Source organism: Prionailurus bengalensis, chromosome A3 (assembly GCF_016509475.1).
Source record: "Prionailurus bengalensis isolate Pbe53 chromosome A3, Fcat_Pben_1.1_paternal_pri, whole genome shotgun sequence".
In the NCBI taxonomy this organism is placed as follows: domain Eukaryota; kingdom Metazoa; phylum Chordata; class Mammalia; order Carnivora; family Felidae; genus Prionailurus; species Prionailurus bengalensis.
The window spans coordinates 49215373-49238039 of NC_057354.1; the positions used below are offsets into that span (position 1 = coordinate 49215373).

Consider the following 22667-nt stretch of genomic DNA (forward strand, 5'->3'; position numbering starts at 1 on the left):
CAAATTCTGTTTTTAATCCCTTTTCTGTGAGTTTTCACAAAATATTGGGCTATTTGGGCCTTTCTGTATCAACTTAGAGAATCAGATGTTTCTAGTTGGCAAACAGAAGCAAATATTCTTCTTCTGTTTGCTTTTGTGTTGATTGAAGTGATGTGCCCCTTCCTATTATTTATAATGCCATAGATGTGACTTTCCCGTCCAGCTCCACCACATGCTTAGTTAAAGTACAGCCTTTAAAATGCTTACCATATCAGACCTGTCTATCAGAGCATGAGACAAAGAATACAGGATTTCTACAGGAAGTCTGTGCTGTGGGAGATCTGTTTCCCATAAAGCAAAATGAATTGCACTCATGGTCTGACACTGACAGCTAGGACCTGTGCTCCAGACCCCAAGGGGGGGCCCATGGAAGGATTTTCTAATTAGTGAAGACAAATTGAAAATGGAAGCAGATAGCTTACCAAGTCTACTATATCAACATTTTTAAAAATTTTTTTTAACGTTTATTTATTTTTGAGACAGAGAGAGACAGAGCATGAACGGGGGAGGGGCAGAGAGAGAGGGAGACACAGAATCGGAAGCAGGCTCCAGGCTCTGAGCCATCAGCCCAGAGCCCGACGCGGGGCTCGAACTCACGGACTGCGAGATCATGACCTGAGCTGAAGTCAGACGCTTAACCGACTGAGCCACCCAGGTGCCCCTATCAACATTTTTAAAAGTGGAAAAAGTGAAATTTCCTCAAGCTAGCAAGAATCTGAAATAATTTGAAGCTTTAGAAAAAGAAATATATATATTTATCTACTAAATCAGGCAAATAACATACTTGCATATTTCATATATTTGATCATGTTATAAATTCTATTTTGTACTTTATATAGTAGTAGGTACTTTGCTTTGAGAACTATACTTCCATAGATGCCATATTAAGCCTCCTAAAAGTTGTTATCCCATTGTGCTATGGACAGAGTGTTTTACACACCTCCCCCACCCCCTGAAATCCTGTGTTGAAGCCCTAGCACCCAGTGTGATGGTATTTGGAAATGAAGCATTTGGAAGGTAAGTAGGGTTAGTTAAGGTCATAAGTGTGGGACCCTCACGATGGGATTGGTGCCTTATAACAAGAGGAAGGGAGAGAGCTGTTGCTGTCCCCCCACGTGCACATACCCAGGAAGGGCTATGTGAGGACAGAAGGAGAAAGAGGCCTTCTGCTAGCCAGAAAGAAAGCCCTCACCAGAAATCAAATCATCCGGCACCTTGACCTTGGACTTCCCAGCCTCCAGAACTGTGAGAAAATAAATGTATGTGGTTTAAGCCTCCTATTCTCTGGTGTTTTGATGGTAGCCCAAGAGGACTTTCGATCATCCATAGTACACTGGCCCCGGGTAGTGGCTACGGTGTCATATATGTGACACTGCTGACTAGGAGCAGCTAATGAAGGCTTTTCCCACTCATTTGCTTGATTCCACTTATTTCAGGCCCTAAGCTAAGCTGAGCAGAGCTGAGCTGTGTCCATTTGCATGGCCTACTGTGTGTGTGTGTGTGTGTGTGTATTTTTTTTAAATTTTTTAATGTTTATTTTTGAAGGAGAGAGAGACAGAGTGTGAGTGGGGGAGGGGCAGAGAGAGAGGGAGACACAGAATCGGAAGCAGGGTCCAATCTGTCAGCACACAGCTCGAGCTCTCAGCACAGAGCCCGACACGGGGCTAGAACTCACAAACCGCGAGATGATGACCTGAGCTGAAGTCGGATGCTCACCCGATTGAGCCACCCAGGCACCCCATGTATTTATAATTTTAAATGTTGATTTATTTACTTGGAGAGAGAGATAGAGAGAGAGCAGGGGAGGGACAGAGAGAGAGAAGGAGACAGAATCCCAACCAGGTTCCATGCTGTCAGTGCAGAGCCCGATGCAGGGCTTGAACCCACAAACTGTGAGATCGTGACCTGAGCCAAAATGAAGAGTCAGATACTTAATTGACTAAGCCACCCAGGCACCCCAGCCTACTGTATTTCTGATGGGGAGCAGTAAGGAGCAGAGGCTGGGGCAGCAGGTCTGAGGCCAGGCTGATTGGGTTCAAATTCCAGCTTTCCCACTTACTAGCTGTCTAACCATCAGATATGACTTTACCTCTATGTAACTAAGTTTCCTCTTCAGAAAATATCAGTGGTAATAACAATAACCACTTTATAGGATGCTTGTGACATCCTGAATTGTGAGGTGTTTGGTCCATGTTGCCTCAGATATTATCCATCCATCACACTGTACCTTATGGAGTTAAAGAATTCCACCCATCGTGTCTCATCCAGGAGTTTTATGTGCAGTGTATCTTCTGCACACTTGCCTCTGTAAGCCCAAACTTCTTACAGCTAATGCCTGCGACTTTCTACCATTTTTCCAGAAGTGGAAACCCACTCAGCATACACCAGGGTAAGCTGCAAGGTCCAGGGAGTGAATGCCCTGGGATCAACTCTTGAACAATGATGGACAGGGAGTTGGCATACAAATGCCCCAGTTCCCTTGCCCCTTAGGTCAGATTACTCTGAGTGCACATTCAACACATTCTCTCAGACTTCCCCAGCAAGCCTGAGTCCCAGTTGCCTGCAGCAGAAACTGGCTTAATAGCACATAGTTTCTTGGCTTCTCTCTGTTCCTCACCTTACTCGCCATTACCTGTCCACCTCTTCCTGGAACTACCTCCCAAATAAACAATTTATATTCCAATCCTTGTTTCAGAGCCTGCTAATGGGAAGTTGGGGATCACCGTGGACATAAGAATCATAGCCTTACTGAAATGATAGGACTGTTCTGCATATGTGCTTCTCTCCTACTCACTAAGTGAGTTCTGTCCCAGAACCAGTGGAAAACAGGGACTGGTGTCACACTGGGAGACAGTGTCATGTGGGAAGTGGCTTTGCTCATTAATCGATACTGCTCTGATCCACAGAGTGTCAAATCTCTTCAGGGTAAATCATATCCCAGGAATAAACAAGAGTGAATCTCAGGGAGGTAGAATCTCTCTGGATCCTTACAAATGAATGTTCTCCTGTAGAGTCTAATAAGAAAGAATATGACTTGGAGACAATCATTCATTTGGCCTCAGCAGCTATTTTAATAACTTTTAAGTGTCATTCCATGGATATCTCATCCAAAATCTGTTAAGAACTGCTGATTTGCTTTTCCAGATCAAATGCATATCCACCACAGTGTATTGCCATTTGGCTTCTGATCAGAAAAAAGTGAAGGCCTGTAGAACTGTGCTAGTTCTCCTGTGCTAGTAGAACTGTGCTAGTAAAGGTAATAATATACAAAGATCATTGAAGTAAGATAGCATGCCAGCAACCATGTTATAAAGTATCATCAGATCTATGTTTCTGATGTATCTGGAAAGCACCTTCAGGAGAGTTTTATCTGTATTTATATGTATTCTACTTTAAATTCTGACTAAGATCTTCAGTGGAGATGGACTTTTACAAAACTATGTTCAATGCTCATTTGGAAGTCATAGCATTTGTTTCTAGATTTCAAAGGTCCTTCATCCCAGATATGTGAATGGTCCTTTACCCAAGATTCATGGTCAGGTCTCGGAAGCAATGTGGCCAAGTGAGACTGGTGAGTGAACCAGGGCCTCTTCCCTTCCTCTCAGTGGCTGGGAGGACCTTCCTGAGGACCATGGAAGAAGGCTGGCTTCTGCTGCTAGAAGAAGGGCTGCTGATGTATGGAAATCTACCTCAGGAGTGGGTTGCTAACACATAGTATTTATCATCCAGGACATGACAAAGACATGTGGCAATATAATAAGATGGGTTAACCAATTAACTAAATAAATAGGTAATTCCAAAAAGGCTAAGGGAAAAGATGAGAGAAAAAATGAAATAAAACCAGGACAGAGGTGATACTCCAAATATATATTTTGAGGTCCAGAACTGGCTGTAAGCTCACCAGCAGCAATGCAAAGAGGGAGACACAATCAGAAACATGACTCACAGTGTCCAAGTGGTAAAAATAGACCAAGGACTCATGAGAAGCTCATCTATTTCTGTTCCTGAGATGAGATGCAAAGTTCTCATTGAAGCAACACTGCACTGCAATAAGCAGCATCCCCCAAAATACCCTAGCGGGAATACCTTCCCCAATTCTCCAGTCTCCCTAACCCTGCTCTAGCTTTCCATGACCCTTATCTACATAACTCACTAACTAAATTCATGGTCTGCATCCCATCCTTATGTAGAACATAAGCTTGGCAAGGACAGAGGCTTTAACTGGCTCCCTGATGCACCCCCAGCATGGGTAACAGCATCTGGTACAGGGCAGGTGGTCAGGGCATGTTTGTAGAATAATTGAACTGAAGAAATTTCATTTCATTAGGAATTTTCCTTACAGAGTGGATCCATGGGATTTGGCAAGGGTAGTTTTATGCTCTGCAGACATTCTTGGTGTGTAGGTCTCTGATGGCTTGTTTCAGTGCAATGTGGATTGTGGTGTATCTAGTCCAAGGATCAAATAAAAATGCACATGTGTAAATGGAGCACATAAATAACAAAAATGTTTAAAGAAGCCCCTTGAAAGAAAATGGGGGGTGGGTTTGGAGATTGAGAAAGGGAAGGGACCCACGCAAGCTGGACTGGGTAACTGTCAGGTACCTGTGTGCCAACCAGCCCTAGCCTTGGCTGTGGATCTCCATCTATGGCTATGAAGCTACTGGGGGCTGGGTCCTCGGGTTTATTTGCCCTGTTGTGAAGCATAGAAACTCTTAATTTTCAGTTTTCTTCAGGGTAGATCAAGCTCTAAACTTGGAAACTGTAGTTCATATGAAAAAGCTTTTACTTCAGAGTAGTAAAAGAAGGCCAGTGGGACCAACAGAAAGTTGCGGATGGAGATGGTGTCTAGGGGGTGGGGATGGAGGTAGAAAAACAGGGGTTGGCTTATTATGGGCCTCCTAAGCTACACTGAGGCCTTTGGACTGTACCCCAGGAGCACTGTCTCTAAAGGAACATGCACAGGGGTGTCACAAGATCAATTATATGTCTGAAAGACATAGGGGTAGATGTTGTGGAGGAGCTAAGAGATGTTGAGGTGGTCTGGGTGAGAGATGGTAACAGCTGGCTCTAGGGTGACAAGGGAGATGAGTGAAAGGATCAGCAGGACTTGTTGATGACACTATTTTGGTGGTGAGGAGGAGGTGGTGGTAATAGAGACTCCAAGGTTTGGGATTTAGATCAATAGTGATTCGTGGACACAGGGAGTGGGGAAGGGAACAAGTTAGGTTTTGGTGTGCATTGAATCTGATTCTTTTGAGAAGTCCTAGTGGGGATTCCAGTGGGTCTGGTGGTCATTGGCACATGGGCAGTAGTTGGCACCATGGGTTACAGGGAGACTGATGAGTGATAAAGGATCTAAACACAACACTGAAAGGCTGGACAGAGAAGGATGACCTGGTGGAGAATGGGTGGGAAGACCTGAGGAGGGGGCAGGAGAAGCAGGAAAAAGTGCAGCCAGAGAATCCATGGGAAAAATTATCTGGAGGAGAAGGAAGTTGCCAAGGGGTCATATGTTTCTGAGAACTCAAGCATTGAGGAGGTGAGAACATATCCTCTTGGCTCATTGACATCTAGGCCATGGGTTTTCTCGGTGGAATGGCCAGGAGGGCACCAGATTGGTTCCTGCACACCCCTGCCCCAGATTTGCCCTCTTCACTCAACCTTGAAGCTCAATTTGGGTGGATCTGGTGCATCCACATTGGTTTCTTATACCATGGGATTTGGTTTTCGGTGGCACTGCAAGATTTTTAACAGAATTTAAATTTAGTAGAATCCCAGGTGTTCTCCATGCATACTTGTTTCATAGTTTACTCCATCCACCAGGTTAAGGCATATCTGCTGATGGCTAATCAAAGCATCATCCTGAAGAACCAGACCATAGACATCAGAGCATAGGGAGGCTAGAGCTTACTGAGTGGGTCAGAAATCACAACACAGGAAGTAAGAGGCTAGATATTACCTTGTAACACATGAAGTGAGTTTTTAAGTGTGTAGCTAGTGACATGTCACTAAAAGTTTCATCCTTTCTTGGTGGTCTCACTGTCTCTATCCTGCTGAATGCCATGGCTTAGTGGTAACCAGCCAGAGGCTGGCCTCAGAACAGTGTTGCTACAGGGAAATGACTTATTTTAACCAGTCCAGAATAAGTGTGCCAGCATGACAGTAAATAAGAGAGTGCTATGACATAATCTCAATGCTGACCCTGAGGTTTGGGGTATGACTTAGTCCCTCCATACCATCAATTTAACTCAAGTGTTTCATTTTGGTACTACACGGTTCCATTTATCAGTAACCTCCCCCCACTGTGACTGGAAGGATTCCCAGCAAGGGGTCTGTCTTCTAGGCATCCTTATCTTCAGCAGGTTTTAAGACCAAGGACACATGGAATAAGGTAAAGTGAAATATTTATGCGAAAACATGCCACACATCCAAACAGCAGCAGACCCACATACCCAGAAAAGAAAATGTAAGTGAGGGAGTACATCCAAGTCATCACCAAACCAAGTCAGCTTTGAGAGAAAGAAATCCTCCTGAAGATATGGACATTGTGATAGCAGTCCTGATGCCACCAGAGTGACCAATGGCCTGGTATATTGTCACCTTATTTTTCCTTGAAAGCTGGAGAAATGAGATCTCAACATATAAACTTTCTAAAATTCAAGTCTCTGGAAGTCACATAACATTAACACCCACCAGAAAAGGCCCTTATCTGGAAGCTCCAGACTGGCCTCTTTGTTGCAGCAGATCTGTGGCCAGCAATCCAGAAATTGTACTCCCCTAAACTAAAATGCCTACTGGTTTCATTCTGGCTTGTTTAAAGTCTGCTATGCTGTGATTTTCAGGGCAGTGGATCTTCCTTGACCTACTAAGCCAAATTAGCATGGCCCACAGCAGACCACACAGTTCCCAGAACTGACAGAGATGGAACCTTGTCACCCACATCACATGGGAGGGGCAGGTGCAAGTCCACTATACAAAGAGAGCAGCTGGGCAGAGGGCAAGACAGCCTGTAGCCTGGCCCCTCATTCAGTCCAGGGGAGAGATTGGGCTAAAGGGTTTGGGTGTGTGTGGCTTTCTTGGGAAATGATTAGGGTGAGAGTAGAAAAGTGAGAAGGGAAGAGAGGGCCAAATAATGGCTCTTTATCAAGAGTCACCACAGGCATGGGTGAGTGGTGGCTGGGGTCAGTCCTGCTGGGTGAGTTCTGGAAGACAGAGTAGGACCTCTTCAGAATTTTGACACCTGCAGTCCAGGGCTGGTGGATTCATTCTCCACCTCAGTCCACAGTGGCCAAGGCTGCTTCTGGGGGCACTGACTCCCTCCTGAGCTTGCCAGCATGTGGACCAAGACAGCACCTTCATTTGCTTGCAGTAGGATGCATTAGTGCATGCTATGGGGATGAGTGCAAAGGGTATACAGGCAGGGACCATCACATCTGCAATGCCAGAAATGCCTCAACTTTCTGATTAATCATCTATATTCCCTAGAAGTTCCAGAGGGAGGAGCAAATAATAGTCATTATCATTTTGTCCCTGCTATTGAGACCCCTGGCTTTTCTGGAAGATGCTGTTGGAGCTCACTACTTAGGCTCTTCCTTTGTACAAAGGCATGTTCCCACTCCACCCCTGGGCACCAGCAGGAACACAAATCTTGCCATTATTGGGCTACTTTGAGCAGTACAGGAGCCCAGAGGGAGGAGAGCTGTAGGGCCCATGAGAAGGCACCTACTCAGCACACAGAGCAGGTGTCCACAGGGCTGTAGGTTCCTCCTGTAGCTTCTGAGGATTTCCCTGATGGAGAAAAGAAAGTGGACCGTCACAGGCATAAGCAGGACACCAGTGACTAAGCCAAGCCTTCTACATCATCTGAACATGAGAGAAGCAGCCTCCAGTGGTCTCCTGCTGCTTGTCTGTCTCCTCCTTGTCCAGGACACGCTGTGGGCACAGTTTGCCCACAACCTGTGGATCCCACGCAAGGAACTCATTGCCAAGAAGAGCCAAGGGGGTTGGTTGGGAGGTGCACTGTTCACAAATACAAGAACCACTAAGTATGGAAGTAGGGAAGTAGGTCAGTGGACCCTCATAAGAGCCCCAGTCTGAAGTGGTCACTTGGGCAGAAGTAAAGAGAAGGATCTGCATCTTAATGTGTGCTTTAAAAAAAGCTAGAAAAAAAAAGAAAGAAAACTGCTAGAGAGGAAGAGGGCATAAAGAAAGGTGGGAGAAAGTTAAGAGATTAACACACAATAATGGGTGAGTAGAAAGTTAATATTAAGAGGGATAATATTTAAATGTCAGATGATTTAAAAGCTCCAAAGAAGAAAAAGATATATGAAATAAAAAATATTAAAATGTAAAAAAGAAACCACAGAACCAGCAAAGGGGAAAGCCCAGAAGTTAAAGATTGTGTTTTAAAGAAAAAACAAAAATGAAACGAACAGGTAAATGTTAAAACAAGACTAGGAATTGGTAACAAAATGCATACAGTTCTTTAAAATGATAAAAAAAAAAGTGTGATTTCTCTGGCTCCCAACTCACCTGCCTACAGGCACACAGTGGAATAATTGTGGGTATTGAAGGATAAAGGAACTAAATAGAGGTAGAAGGAAGGAGCCTGAAGATTAAATTAAGAGTATTGATATCAGGTCAATAAGAAATAAAAACCACAATTGCCTAGATTCCAAGTCCTACAACATAATGAATTTGTAGTTATTTAAGAAACCAATACAGTGTAAAAAGATAATACATAAAATATATGTAGTGTTTCACTGGCTTGATGTGTAAATCTCTCTGGAGTGAGTTATCAGTTTCCCATGAGATGTCCTTGGGTCCTTGTAACTTTTGCAGGAACTCTTGGCACAGACAACTGTCACTCAGAGTTTATGACCTGATGCTCTATAGACATGTTTTATTTAGTCCCTAGAGGGATTTAGGGGATTCACATGAATGCATGTGCACACACACACACACACTTCAGCTGTCATTTTAAAATAAACCTGGATCCAAATTTCTCTTGAGCTCTCTATTGTTTTCGTCTCTCTCAACTTACTTAAAATGTACACTTTTTATTTATATCATTAGTTATTGGTCTTAATTTTTTAATATGTGTTCCTTAATGTGAAAATTCCAGAATTAATGCTATCACCATCCTTCTCAGGAATATAAGGATCTTAGAATCCCCTTTCTGAGTTACATTATTGTTCAGTATTTTAGTTCCTTCTTACTTTTGTCACACCAGAATTCATCCTTGTTATTGTCATTATTGTTGCTATTTATATATTCAGTGCTTATTAAAGATGACTCATATTCCTCAATTACCTTATATTTGCATCTATTTCTGCCTTCTGTGATGGATCTCCTCTTGTCCAGAGAATATGGTTTAGCAATCCTTTTAGTGAAAATCTCTTAGTGGTTCATTCTTTCAGTCTTTGGCCAAATGCATTTTGTTCATATTGGTGAATTAATAGTTCAACTAGGTATAGAATTCTAGGTTGAAAGTGTTTTTACCCTCAGGAAATTCGAAAGTATTTTTTTAATGTTTATTTATTTTGGAGAGAGAGGGAGAAAGAAAGCACAAGTAGGGGCTTGAACTCCTGAAACGTGAGAGATCATGACCTGAGCTGAAGTCAGATACTTAACCTACTGAGGCATCCAGACGCCCCTTTGAAACTACTTTTCATTTTTGTATGGTTTACATGGCAGTTACTGAGAAATCTATTCTTGGTTTGCTTTTTTATAGGGAATGTACATATTTTTTCTTTAAGTCATATTTTTATATAGTTTTAATATAAGATCTATAGGTGTGGAATCCCTTTTGTTTAATTTGTATTATGTGTTTTTGGGTCTGCAAATTCACATCTTTCATTAGTTCTGATAAATTCTCAAATCTCTTTAGACATTGCCTCTTCCCCAATTTTAGTGTTATCTCATTCAGGAATCCCCAGTCTATTCTTCTAGAATTTCTATTGGTTGACTAAGAGACATTGCCATTTTTATCTTCATGCTTTTTACATTGTCTTTCATGTTTTCCATTTTATGCTGAATTCCAAGTAATAGCATTAGTTCCACATTCCAGTTCATTTATTCCCTCATGGGATAGTTCCAGTTTGCTCATTCACTTGTCCATCATGTTTTAAATTAAGTATATATTTTTATTTCAGGAAATTCCAATTTACCTTGACTCTTTTGATAGCATTTTCCCCTAGGTGGGTTTAGTTCCTTCCTGTATTCCTTGAAAAAAATCTTCAGAGAGACTTATTTTGTTACCTCTGTCTTAATGTTTATTATCTGAAGTTCTTGGGCAGCTGCTTAATCTGTTAACCCAGGCTCATGGTGGATTGTTTCTTAGTAAACTTTAGATTTCTGAATTGTGACCCTCTTAACCGGAACTCTAGCTGAAAATTTGGTTGATATCCTGAGGTGAAGGTGTGTCACACAGGTACCCCAGGGGTTCACTGACCTGAGCTTAGTTTTTCATGGGAGTTTCTCTGCTGTCCAGATCATGACATTAAAATCTCAAACCTCAGCTACCCCTGGGGTTGAATTTCCAGCAGAGAACTTTCTCCAGTCTCAGGTCAAGTGGACCAAGCCCTGTTTTCTCCCTCATTGCACTGATGGGGCAGAGTGAGCACTTTTACTTGGGGTCCCATCTTTATGTGGGGTCTCAATTCCTGCTCCTTCTCTGAGGAGACCCAAGGCCTGTCTCCTCTCTCTACATGACCACTACAACCCAAGGCTTGTTTACTGAGACTTACCTCTCTCTTCAAAGATGCAGCAACATCAGTTTACATTTCTGGCTCTGTATTTCACTTCTCTCTTTAATTTTTGTCCCTGAATATTTCCCTAGCTTTCTTGTGAGCTCATCTATACCTTTAAAGGAATCTTTGCTGTATTATGCAACATGCTTAGATACTGTGTTTCAGGAGGCTTTCACATTGTATAGTCAGACTCCATGATTAAAGCAGATTTCTCCAGAGAGATCTGAAGATCTGGCAATACCAGGTCTGTTTCAGCAGGACTGAAATAGGCTAGAACCTTAAGCGGGGGAGTGTGCTCTGTTCAGTCTCTAAGTTATAACTTGCAATATTTTTCTCATCCCTGTGTTGGCATTTATGATCCAGCATTATATGGTGCCTACGTTGCCTAACTTTGAGGCTTCTTCTGTCAAAGCCCACCTGCTAAAGACCAACATGAGTACCTGTAGTCAAATGAAATTTCTTGTATTTAGCCCCCACAGCAAGCCAAATGGGCAACGTGGGATCTTGGGAGCATCCTCAGTAGGGAGGAAAAGGTCCTTAAAGGATTAGAGCTGTGCTAAATTATTCTCAGGAGCATTTGGGGCAGGAGCAGCCATAGGTGTGATACAGTGGAGAAGCATAAATACAGTTCAGTAATTGGATGTTTCAGTAACCTGTGTTCAAGAGGCAGAGGAACTAAGCAGAGTTGGAGCCACCACTGGTAAGAAGGGCACTTGCTCAGAAGCAAAGTTTGAAAGCACTTTTATAGCTGCAGTAGGTTTCTTGTGCAAGAACATGATTTGTGGGGTTTTTCCTGTCCTGTTGGAAACATTATATCAGTAGCAATCAGCAGGGTTGATTTTCAGTTTTCTTACTTCTTAGGGCTTAACTAACCTTTAAGTGAACTGTTTTTGTCAAAGAGAAATCCCTTGTTCCAAAAGAAACCTCGGTTCTTCTGAAGCTCCTGCAGAAGGGGTAGCTAGGTGCTTGGACCTTCCAGTGTCCCAGTCTCTGGTTTCCTGCCAGGTTGATTCATAAGGACCATAAAGCTGTCATATATGTGACTCACCACATTTCACCTCTTGAGTATATCTCTTAACACTGTTTTCACTCTTTAAAGCTCATTAAGGAATACACCTAAGAAAAAGCCAGCTCCCATCTGTTGACAATGTAATGAAATCAAGGAACCATCCCCACCCTATTCTTCTAAAGCCTTTATTCACCCTTTATCCGTCTAAACACCCCAGTATGAACCAAGGCTGGCCCAGCCTGTCCTTGGAGCATGCGCCTCATTCCAATTTGTACCCCTTGACCTTCACTAGGTTTGTGAAAGCCATCACTGATGGGCAGAGAATAACTGAAGAGTAAATGGCCATGGGAATAAACTTGAGATATTAGCCTAGGAATGCTGGGTTGAAATGTGACTCATTTTCTATGTCAGAGCTCTGATGAATTAATTTCAGCTGTTGATTTTTCTTATGTGTTTCTCAGGCTGAGCTTGTCCTCTGTCACATGAAAGTTCAGGAAGCAGCCTGAGAGTTTATTTTGCTAATTAATTCAAAGGTAGGCCATGTATGCCACCCATGAGATTGTGCATTCATTTCTGAATCTTTGTAATAAAGAAACCATGTTTCTATATTGAAGAAGCACTTGGTTATTGGAAAACTCTGGGGGGATATCATTTTTTAGTTTTTATACCTTCAGTTTATTTTAGCAAATCTGAGGTTTAGAAAAACCAATGCATGGGGAATAGCAAATCACTTCACTGTTTTGTTTTTGTGGATATTTGAGATCTCATGTTGTATCCTAAGTACCTTTTGGTAGATGATTTATGATGTGGATGATGACCTTGACCTGGCCATGTTTTCACTTTTGGGTTCATTTATGTGAACTTGGAAAAGTATAAAGCATATTACTCTTTTTTAAAATTAAATATATTTATTTATTTTGAGAGAGAGAGAGTGCAAGCCGAGGAGGGGCAGAGAAAGAGGAAGACAGAATCTGAAGCAGGCTCCAGGCTCTGAGCTGTCAGCACAGAGCCTTCGCGGGGCTCAAACCCACAAACTGTGAGACCATGACCTGAGCCAAAGTCAGACACTTAACCAACTGAGCCTCCCAGGCACCCCTGAAGCATATTATTCTTGTGAAATTCTCCAATTGTAGCATGCACATTCCTTTCACATTTTAACATTTCTTAAATTCTGAAATAGGGATGCATCTTACAATCAAAGCCTACTGAGACTTGATGAAATATGGCAAGGTTTTCCCCTGAACAAATCTTTATGTAAGTGAGTAAATCTAAATGAATATTGACTGTATAAAGCAATAACAATAAATTATTATGGGGCCTAACTATATGTATTAAATACAATTATAGATATCTATTTAATAATATTTTATATATTATATACCATTTAAAATAAGGACAACAGCAGTGCTAGATTGAAAGACTGTGGTCAGACTTAACATGTAAGTTTCTTGTATTTTTCAGGAAATGGTGAAAGAACCAATTTATATTAAACCCAAATCAGTTCAAAGGTACCATATCTCATTGGCTTGGACACCAAAGTTATTGCTTATGTTTTTAAAGAAAGTCATTTTTTTATTATGGTAAAATATACATCACTTAAAATTTATCATTTTAGCTATTTTAAAGTATACAGTGAAATGACATTAAGTGCATTCACATTGCCCACAAACCATCTCTAGAACTTTTTCATCATTTCAAACTGAAACTGTGTACTCATTTCTCCCTTGCTTTGGTCCCAGGCAACCACCATTCTGTTTTCTCTCTTATAAATTTGATTATTCTAGGTACCTCATGTAAGTGGAATCATATAGTATTTGTTTTGTGTCTGGCTTATTTCACTTAGCATAATATTTTCACGGTTCATCAATATTGTAGCAAATTGCTACATAAGCTGTGCTACATAGCAAGTTGTAGCATAAGTTGCTTCCTTTTTGAAACTGAATAATAATATTCCATTGTATGGGTAGCTCACATTTTGTTTATCCCTGAATCTGTTGGTAGGCAGTTAGGTCACTTCCATCTTGTGGCTATTGTGAATAATGCTGCTATGAACATGGGTCTACAAATACGTCTTTGAGACCTTGCTTTCAGTTCTTTGGGGTATATACCCAGAATGGAATTACTGGATCTTCTGGAAATTCTATGTCTGATGTTTAAGGAACCACCAAGCTGTTTTCCACAGGGGCCATGACATTTTATATTTCTACCAGAAATATATGAGGCTTCCAGTTTCTCCATGATGAAATTATTAAAAAAATATTTTTGTTTGTGGTTATTTTGACTAGGATAAGAAGCTTAGGTAAAATATTAAGTAGTATGCAAAAATCAATAATGAAAATTCCAAACCTCTCACCTCGACTCCTAACATATTGTGCCATATCCCCAACCTGCTTCCCAGAGGCAACTCCTTTTCGCCTTTCTCTTTTGACAGTTATGCCATGCCTTGACTGCTATGTTCATCCAGTTATTTCTTGATCTGTTGAGTTTATATTCTGTCCAATGGGTTTCCTGCTTTGAAAAGGTAGAATTTAGGTCACTCAAGGTTAGCATTTAGTTCACTAACACTATTCCCCATCTCCTCCCCTCCTCTAACTTTCTGGCGTTGTATAATTTTGACTTCTCCCATAGGTTCCTATTATATCTTAAACTTCCATATCCTGTCTTCCTATGAGGCAGGATGAGGCTGTGGGTGGCAGTTTTTTTTCACGCTGCTTCCCTTGTTCCCATTTACCTTCCCATGGAGGTTGGCTATGTCCTCACTTTTACATTAGAAGTGAGTCTAGCTTAATGGCTATGAGTCAGACCCTAAAATCAGACTTCCAGGACATGATTCCGGCTCTGCTGCTTACAGGGGGAAGGCATTGAGCAGGTTACTTAGGTTTTTGGTGCCCCAGTTTGCACATCAGTGAAGTGAAGTAACAGCAATACCTACTTCACAGGGTTATTTAGAAAATTAAACATGATAAGCCTCATAAAGATCTTAGCACAGTGTCTGGCATTTAGGTGTCTGGTCAAAATGACAATTATGATTATGGAGTTGATGGTGACTTTGTCAGGACTGGTAACCTTTAAAATCTGCTTTTTAATTGTATAGATTCCAAATGTTAAATTATTAAACAGTTATTATCATGCTTCTATAAATGCTAGGACTATAAACCCAAGTTTAGTGATAAAACAGTATTTCTTCTCTTCTGGTTTCCTGTATCATGACCACCTGTACTAGAAGAAAGAAAATATTTTTAATATCTAGATCAAGTGCATTCTTTTATATTTCATAGCTGCTTAAAATAATGGGAAATTTTGTTTTGCTTTTGCGTTTAGATCCGTGGAATTCTTATACAATTTTTCTGCTGTGTGGAGTTTTTTCCCGGAGTTTCTAAATGACTTTCCTTTAATATTGAGGGAAGAAACCTGCATCTTCCTCCCAGAATAGCTGGTATCTTCCAGCTTTGTATTTTATCTTTCCTCCTCAGAAATATGGCCTTTGTGAAGCCCACACATGTTTGTTATAAATTGGACAGATTGTTGATGGACAGCTGCCATACGGGGATTTTTTTTATTCATTTCCGGAATTATTCACTGTATCTTTTGTCCCTGATTATCCACTTCCTTGGTGTCCATTATCATTTGTTTTTCCCTAGAGTGAATTTGTAAGTTACTTAATTAGGGAGAGTATATGTGAGAAAATTTTTATGAGTGCTGAAAATATTTGTTGTTGTTGTTTGATTTCCTTTTTTTGCTTTTGCTCACACTTGAATGATTGGTTGGGTGCATAAATTAAAAAGTGTTTTCTGCTTGCATGTTCATACATTGTGGAAGGATCACCACAGTCCAGCTAAATGACTTACCCACCACCTCTACTGGGTTACCTTTGTATGGTGTGTGCATGTGCACACATATGCGCACATATGCTGGGAAGATTTAAGATTTATCTTCTTAGAAAATTTCCAAAAAGTACAATACAGTATCATTAGCTGTCATCACCACCCTGTATTTAGATCTCCAAAACCTACTCACGCTCTAAACTGAAACTTTGCAACCTTTGACCAACATCTCCCCATTTCTCCCACACCTTCCATCCTTGACAACCATCATTCTACTCTCTGCTTTTATGAGTTCAACTTGTTTATATTTCACATGTAAGAGAGATCATGCAGAAATTAATGTAACATTGTGTGTCAACTATACTCAAATTAAAAAGTTTTTTAATTAAAAATGTTAACCAAAAAATAGGAAAAAAAGTTTTTTTTTTCTTCCAGCTCTCAAGGCATTTGCTGGTTATCTTTCCAACATGTGTTGTTGTAATGGAAAGTTCAATGTCAGCCTGTATGCCTCTGTCCCCTTGGCCACCATCTACCTCCCCCACCAAGTCCTGGCTGCAGCTTCCACTGACTTTCCTTCAGCAATTTGAACCACTCCTCATCTACTGTGGCTTTTTAAGTCTTTATTTTCTTAAGTATTTGTTACTACTTTCACTTCTATTAAAATCTTTTTTTATTCTTTTGGAAACATTTTAATGAGGTCTTCTTCAAGAGACAGAAGAAAAATAATGTGTGCTCAGTGCTTCCTCTTGCATCAGAAGTAGGGCCCCATTATGGATGTATTCTCTGTCTCTCTGGTTAGTCTTATTAGAGCCTTGCTTTTAGAGAGCAAACTTCTGGCTTTGTTGTTTCTCCATGTTGTATCTTTGCTTTCTATTTCACTAGTTTCTGCTCTTATCTTTACTACCACCTGTCACATATATTACTTCCTTTTACTATTACTTTAGCTAATGTATTTATTTAGATGTCAACCCCTTACTTTTTGGCCTTTATTTCCCTGATAAATGAATTTAAGCCTCTATGTTTCTCTCTTGTATTGCTTCAGCTGCATCCCTTGGTTTTGACCTGTATTTTGTGTGGTTTGGTTTGGTTTCATTTTTTTTAATTTTTATTATTTAAAAAATATTTTAGTTAACATACAGTGCAATGTTGGTTTCAGGAGTAGAATTCAGTGACTCCTCACTTCTAAACAACACCCAGTGCTCCTCACAAGTTCCCATCCTTACTACCCATCACCCATCTAGCCCATCCCCCACCCACCTCCCTCCATCAACCCTCAGTTCTCTATCATTTAGAGTCTCATGTGGTTTGTTTCCCTTTATTCTCTTCCCCCCTCTTCCCATATGTTCATCTGTTTTGCTTCTTAAATTCCACATATGAATGAAATAATAGGATATTTGTCTTTCCTTGATTGACTTATTATGCTTAGCATAATACATTCTAGCTCCATCCATATCATTTCAAATGGCAATATTTCTTTTTCTTTTTTTTTTTTTGGTGGCTGAGTAATACTTCATTGTATATAGTTTTGATGTGTAGTTGTTCAGTATGATTCATTTCTAAAAATTTTTTTTTCAACGTTTTTATTTATTTTTGGGACAGAGAGAGACAGAGCATGAACGGGGGAGGGGCAGAGAAAGAGGGAGACACAAAATCTGAAACAGGCTCCAGGCTCCGAGCCATCAGCCCAGAGCCTGACGCGGGGCTCAAACTCACGGACCGCGAGATCGTGACCTGGCTGAAGTCGGATGCTTAACCGACTGCGCCACCCAGGCGCCCCAGTATGATTCATTTCTAAATAAGTTTTCATTTTGTTTTAATTCTTCTTTGGTCCCAACTAGGAAAGTATTATTACTACTACTAGGAAAGGTTACTCAGTTGGTTAAGCATCCGACTTCAGCTCAGGTCATGATCTCATGGCTCATGGGTTCAAGCCCTGTGTCAGGCTCTGTGCTGACAGCTCTGAGCCTTGGAGTCTGCTTCAGATTTTGTGTTTCCCTCTCTCTCTCTGCTCCTCCCCTGCTTGTGCTCTCTCTCTATCTTTCTCTCTCTTTCAAAAATAAATAAGTAAACATTTTTAAAAAGATATTAAAATTCCTTTGGTTTAAGTCTCAGTTTTTTTATTTATCTTTAAATGTCTTATTTCACTTTGTGAAAGATAGTTTTGTTGTACACTCTTCAAAGTCAACAGGTGATTTATCTCAATATAGTGAAGATGTTAGTCCATTGTCCTCTGGCTTCAATGATCGTCCATGTCTGTCACCATTTTCATCTTTATTGCTGTGTAAATTATCTTCCCTTTACCTTTCACCACATTTAGGATTGCCTTTCAATTCTGTGTGCATCAATTTAATGACAGCATGTCGATGTGGTGTTTATCAGTAAATTTTTGTTACCTATCAGTTCTGAAAATATCATAGGTGACATTCCTTCAAGCATTACTTCTCTTTTCCCCAAGATTCTTCTCTTTTTCTGGAACTCCTCCGAGAAGTAGGTTAAATCTTCTTATTCCAAACTCCATTCTTTTAACTACCAATTCAATTTTTCTATCTTTTTTTTTTCTGCTAATGATACATTCTGAATACAAGAATACCTCATTTTCTTGTTCTTCATAGGTACTGCATTTTTTTGCAGATTGATGGCTTGTGCCAACTCTGTGTCAAGAAAGTCTATTGGCACATTTTTCCAACACCATTTTCTCATTTTGTGTCTCTGTGTCACATTTTGGTAATTCTTACAATATTTCAAACTTTTTCTTTATTATATCTTCCCTTGAGCCAAAGCCTAATTCAGAGCAAAGCAAAGTAAATTCTGTGAAAGTTGAGAGAGGTGAGGAAGCTGCAAAAGAAAAGTTTGTAGTTCACAGGGGTTGGTTCATAAGGTTTAAAGAAAGAGTTGTCTCCATAACGTAAAAGTGCAAGGTGAAGCAGCAAGCATTGCTATAGAAGCTTCAGCAAGTTCTCCAGAAGATGTAATGAAGATAATTAATAAAGATGGCTCCAATAACAATATATTTTAATATAGATAAAAATAGTATTTTATTGGAAGAAGATGCCATCTAGAATTTTCATAGCTAGAGAGGAGAAGTCAATGCCTGGGCTTCAAAGCTTCAAAGGTCAGGCTGACTTTATTAATGCAGCTGGGGACGTAAGTTTAAACCAATGCTCATTTAGCATTCCAAACCTCTAGGGCCCTTAAGATTTATGCTAAATCTGCTTGTTCTATCTAAATGAAACAAGAAAGCCTGGATAACAGCACATCTTTCACAACATGGTTTATTTTAAACACACTGTTGAGAACTACTGCTCAGAAAAAAAGATTCCTCTCAAAATACTATTGCTCACTGGCAGTGCACCTGACCACCCAAGACCTCTGATGGAGATATACAACAAGATCGATGTTTTTGTGCATGCTCACCCAACATCCATGGATCAAGAAGTAATTTCAACTTTTAAGTTTTATTATTTAAGAAATATTTCAGTAGGCTATAGCTGCCATAGAAGGTGATTCCTCTGATGGATCTGGGCAAAGTAAATAATAGCAAACCTTCTGGAAAGACTTGATCACTATAGATGCCACTAAAAACATTTGTGAGATTCATGGAAAGAGGTCAAAATATCAACATTATTGGGAGTTAGAAGAAGTTGATTTCAACTCTCATGGATGACTTTGAGGGGTTCAGGACTTTTAACAGAGGAGGTGACTGCAGATGTGGTGGAAACAGTGAGAGAAGTGGAAGCCTGAAGATGAGACTGAATTGCTACAATCTCGTGGTAAACTTTCACAGATAAGGAGTTGCTTCTTTTGAATAAACAAAGAAAGTTATACCTTGAGGTGGATACTACTCCTGGTGTAGAAGCTGTGAAGACTTTTGAAATGACAACAGAGGATTTAGAATATTACATAAACTTAGTTGATAAAGCAGCAGCAGGGTTTGAGAGGATTTATTCCAGTTGTTAGAAGTTCTGTGTGTAAAATGCTATCAAATAGCATCATCTGCTACAGAGAAATCATTCATAGAAGAGTCAATCAATGTGACAAACTTCACTGTTGTCTTATTTTAAGAAATTGCCGCAGCCATCGTAGCTTTCAACACCCACCACCCTGTTCAGTCAGCAGCCATCAGCATTGAGGCAAAACCGTCTACTAGCAAAATGATTAAAACTCACTGAAAGCACAGATTATGGTTAGCATTTTTTATCAATAAATTATTGTTTAATTAAGGTATGTACATTGTTGTTTGCTTAAACATAATGCTGTTGCACACTTAATAGACTACAGTATAGTGTAAACATAACTTTTGTATGCACTGGGAAACAAAAATATTCACTTGACTCACTTTATTGCACATTCACTTTCTTTTTTTTTTTTTTAATTTTTTTTTCAACGTTTATTTATTTTTGGGACAGAGAGAGACAGAGCATGGACGGGGGAGGGGCAGAGAGAGAGGGAGACACAGAATCAGAAACAGGTTCCAGGCTCTGAGCCATCAGCCCAGAGCCTGACGTGGGGCTCGAACTGCTGGACCGCGAGATCGTGACCTGGCTGAAGTCGGACGCTCAACCAACTGCGCCACCCAGGCGCCCCTGCACATTCACTTTCTTGCAGTGGTCTGGAACAAACCCACGATATCTCTGAGGTATCCCTATATTTTTCTTGAGTCCACCTTCTAGATTATCTTTTTTTCCCTCCATCTGTGTCTTTTTGCTCTATAAATTTTAGTTCTTCTTTTATATTTTTATTTCAATTGAATTTTTTTTCAGTTTTTGAAGTTCAATCCATTTTCATTTTTCTACTTATAGTCTCTTGCTACTTGCTCATTTTTAAATATTTCTATTTATCTGTTTCTGTAAATATTTTATAAATCATTTTTATATTTCTATCTCTTCTATATTTCCATAAATATTTTATAAATAATTGTTCTATATTCTTATGATTTCATTACCTAAAATCTTTGATTGCCCAAAGCTATTTTTTACCTACTGATTCTCACTCACAGTGACATGCATGCAGTCTTTTGTGCATGCTGATCTTTAATTGTCAGCTCATTGAGTGATTCGATTATGTGGTTAAATATGGGGATCTTTTCACCACAGAGGTTTGAATCTATATCTGCTGGTAGCCAGGGCTCATCACTTACTTGAAACTATGTCAGAACCTACAGAATGGCAGCTCTCAGAGCGTGATCTTTGGATCAGCATCATCAGCATCACCCAGGAACTGCTTAGCTATGAAAAAATTTTGATACCCTTCCACAGTGAATAAGAAACAGTTGGTGGAGCCTAGAAATCTATACTTAACAAACCCTCCAGGCGATTCTAAGGCATGCTTAAATTTGAGAACTTTTATGAAGAATCGTAGCTGAGAATGAGGGTTCAGTCTCAACTTTTTCATCTTGTTTCTCTACCAAGCCTGTATAATTTACTATCAGTTACCGTTGGCATTGTAAATCAATGTAATTCTGCCCCTTCTAGAAATGTTTTATAGCATGGTGGTAATTTTGATGTTTTCCTTCACAACGAACAGTATCTCAAAGTATATTCTAATCCAGGGTCTTATTTTGTAGTAAGAGAAGCCCTCAGAGCCTCTAGTCATCTTTAATGCTAAAAGTGACACTCTGCCATTAAGGTTTTAATTTGACAAATGTATTTTTTTGTTTCTAAAGTTGTAAGTCCTTCATTTTTAAACATATTAAGCACATTTATTTTATAACCTTTATCTGATAATATCAATAGCTGCAGTCATTGAGACCTAATCTGGGTAATTTTGCTCACCCTTACTAATTGTGACTTATTTCCTTATGTGTTTAATTTCAAACTGAGGTTTCTTTTAACATCGTCTATGGACATCTTCTGAAGCCTGTCTTTAACACATTCTTCCAGAAAGGATTTGCATTTGCCTCTGCCAAGAATCCAGGTGTGAGGTTTCAGCCCCAAACTCTCCAAAATAAGAGTTCAATTGCATTTTTCAAGGCACATTGAGAGTGGGAAATCTGAGTGTGAGTGCAGACTTGTGGTTAGAAATTCTCAGAGATAAAGTCATCCTAGCACCCTCTAGAAGCATCGGGTTACCCACAAGAATTTTAGAGACAAGAATACCTTCAAGGCTTTCTGTCTCTGTCACTCACTGATGGGGAGGAAGAATTCTTGCTTGAGTCTGTGTCCACATTCAGTCTTCTCATTGAATTCGTTGATCACATGGGCAGCCTGTATATCTCCAAACCATAGAGTGGTATTTGAGTTGGAGGTGGGGGTGTCACTGCTGTTGATGGTAATGGTAGAGGTGGCATTATTTGTGCTGATGATAGTGGTGGTGTTAATGGTGGTGGCATGATGGTACTGATTGTGGGTGGTGGTGATGGTGATATTGGAGGGGTTATGGAATTAGTAAACTTTTTCTGTGAAAAGCCAGATAATAAATATTTCAGGCTTTACAAGCCATATGGCCTCTGCACAACTACTCAACTCTGCCTTTTTAGTGCAGAATAGCCATAGGCACATATGAATGAATGAATTTGGATGTGATTCAACAAAAATTGATTTATTGACACTGACATTTGAATATTTTATGGTTTTCATGTGTGTTGGAAAATACTTCTTTTCAGTCACTTGAAAATTTACAAAAATCATTCTTAGCTTTTGGGCAATACAAACAAGCTGGATTTGTCCTGTGGGCTAGTTTGCCAGTTCCTGGTGGTAGTATAGTGTTGAGAATGATGATGATGATGGTGGTAATGGTGGCTGTGATGACAATGGTAGTGATAAAGGTTGTGAAGGTAGTAGTGAAGAAGGTGGTAAAGGTAGAGGTGGTGATGGTGGTGATGGAGATGATGGTAGAATTGATGATGGTGCTGAAGGTACTGGTGATGGCAGTGGTAGGCAGATTGTGGTGGTGGTGGTGGTGGTGGTGGTGGTGATGATGATGGGTGGTCATGAAGATGATGGTGGTGGTGGTGATGGTGGTAGTGGTAAAGTGGTGGCAGTGAAGGTACTGGTAGTGACTGTAGGATGAGGATGTTCCTAAAGTGGTGGAATTGGTAGAAGTGGG

General features: G+C 40.2%; 1 protein-coding gene across 6 annotated transcripts in view; it reads left to right on the plus strand.

Annotated features, from left to right (window-relative positions):
- The window catches only part of SYNDIG1 (synapse differentiation inducing 1), a 186885-nt gene that overhangs the window by 35949 nt on the left and 128269 nt on the right, over nucleotides 1–22667 (plus strand). The window lies entirely within an intron of this gene.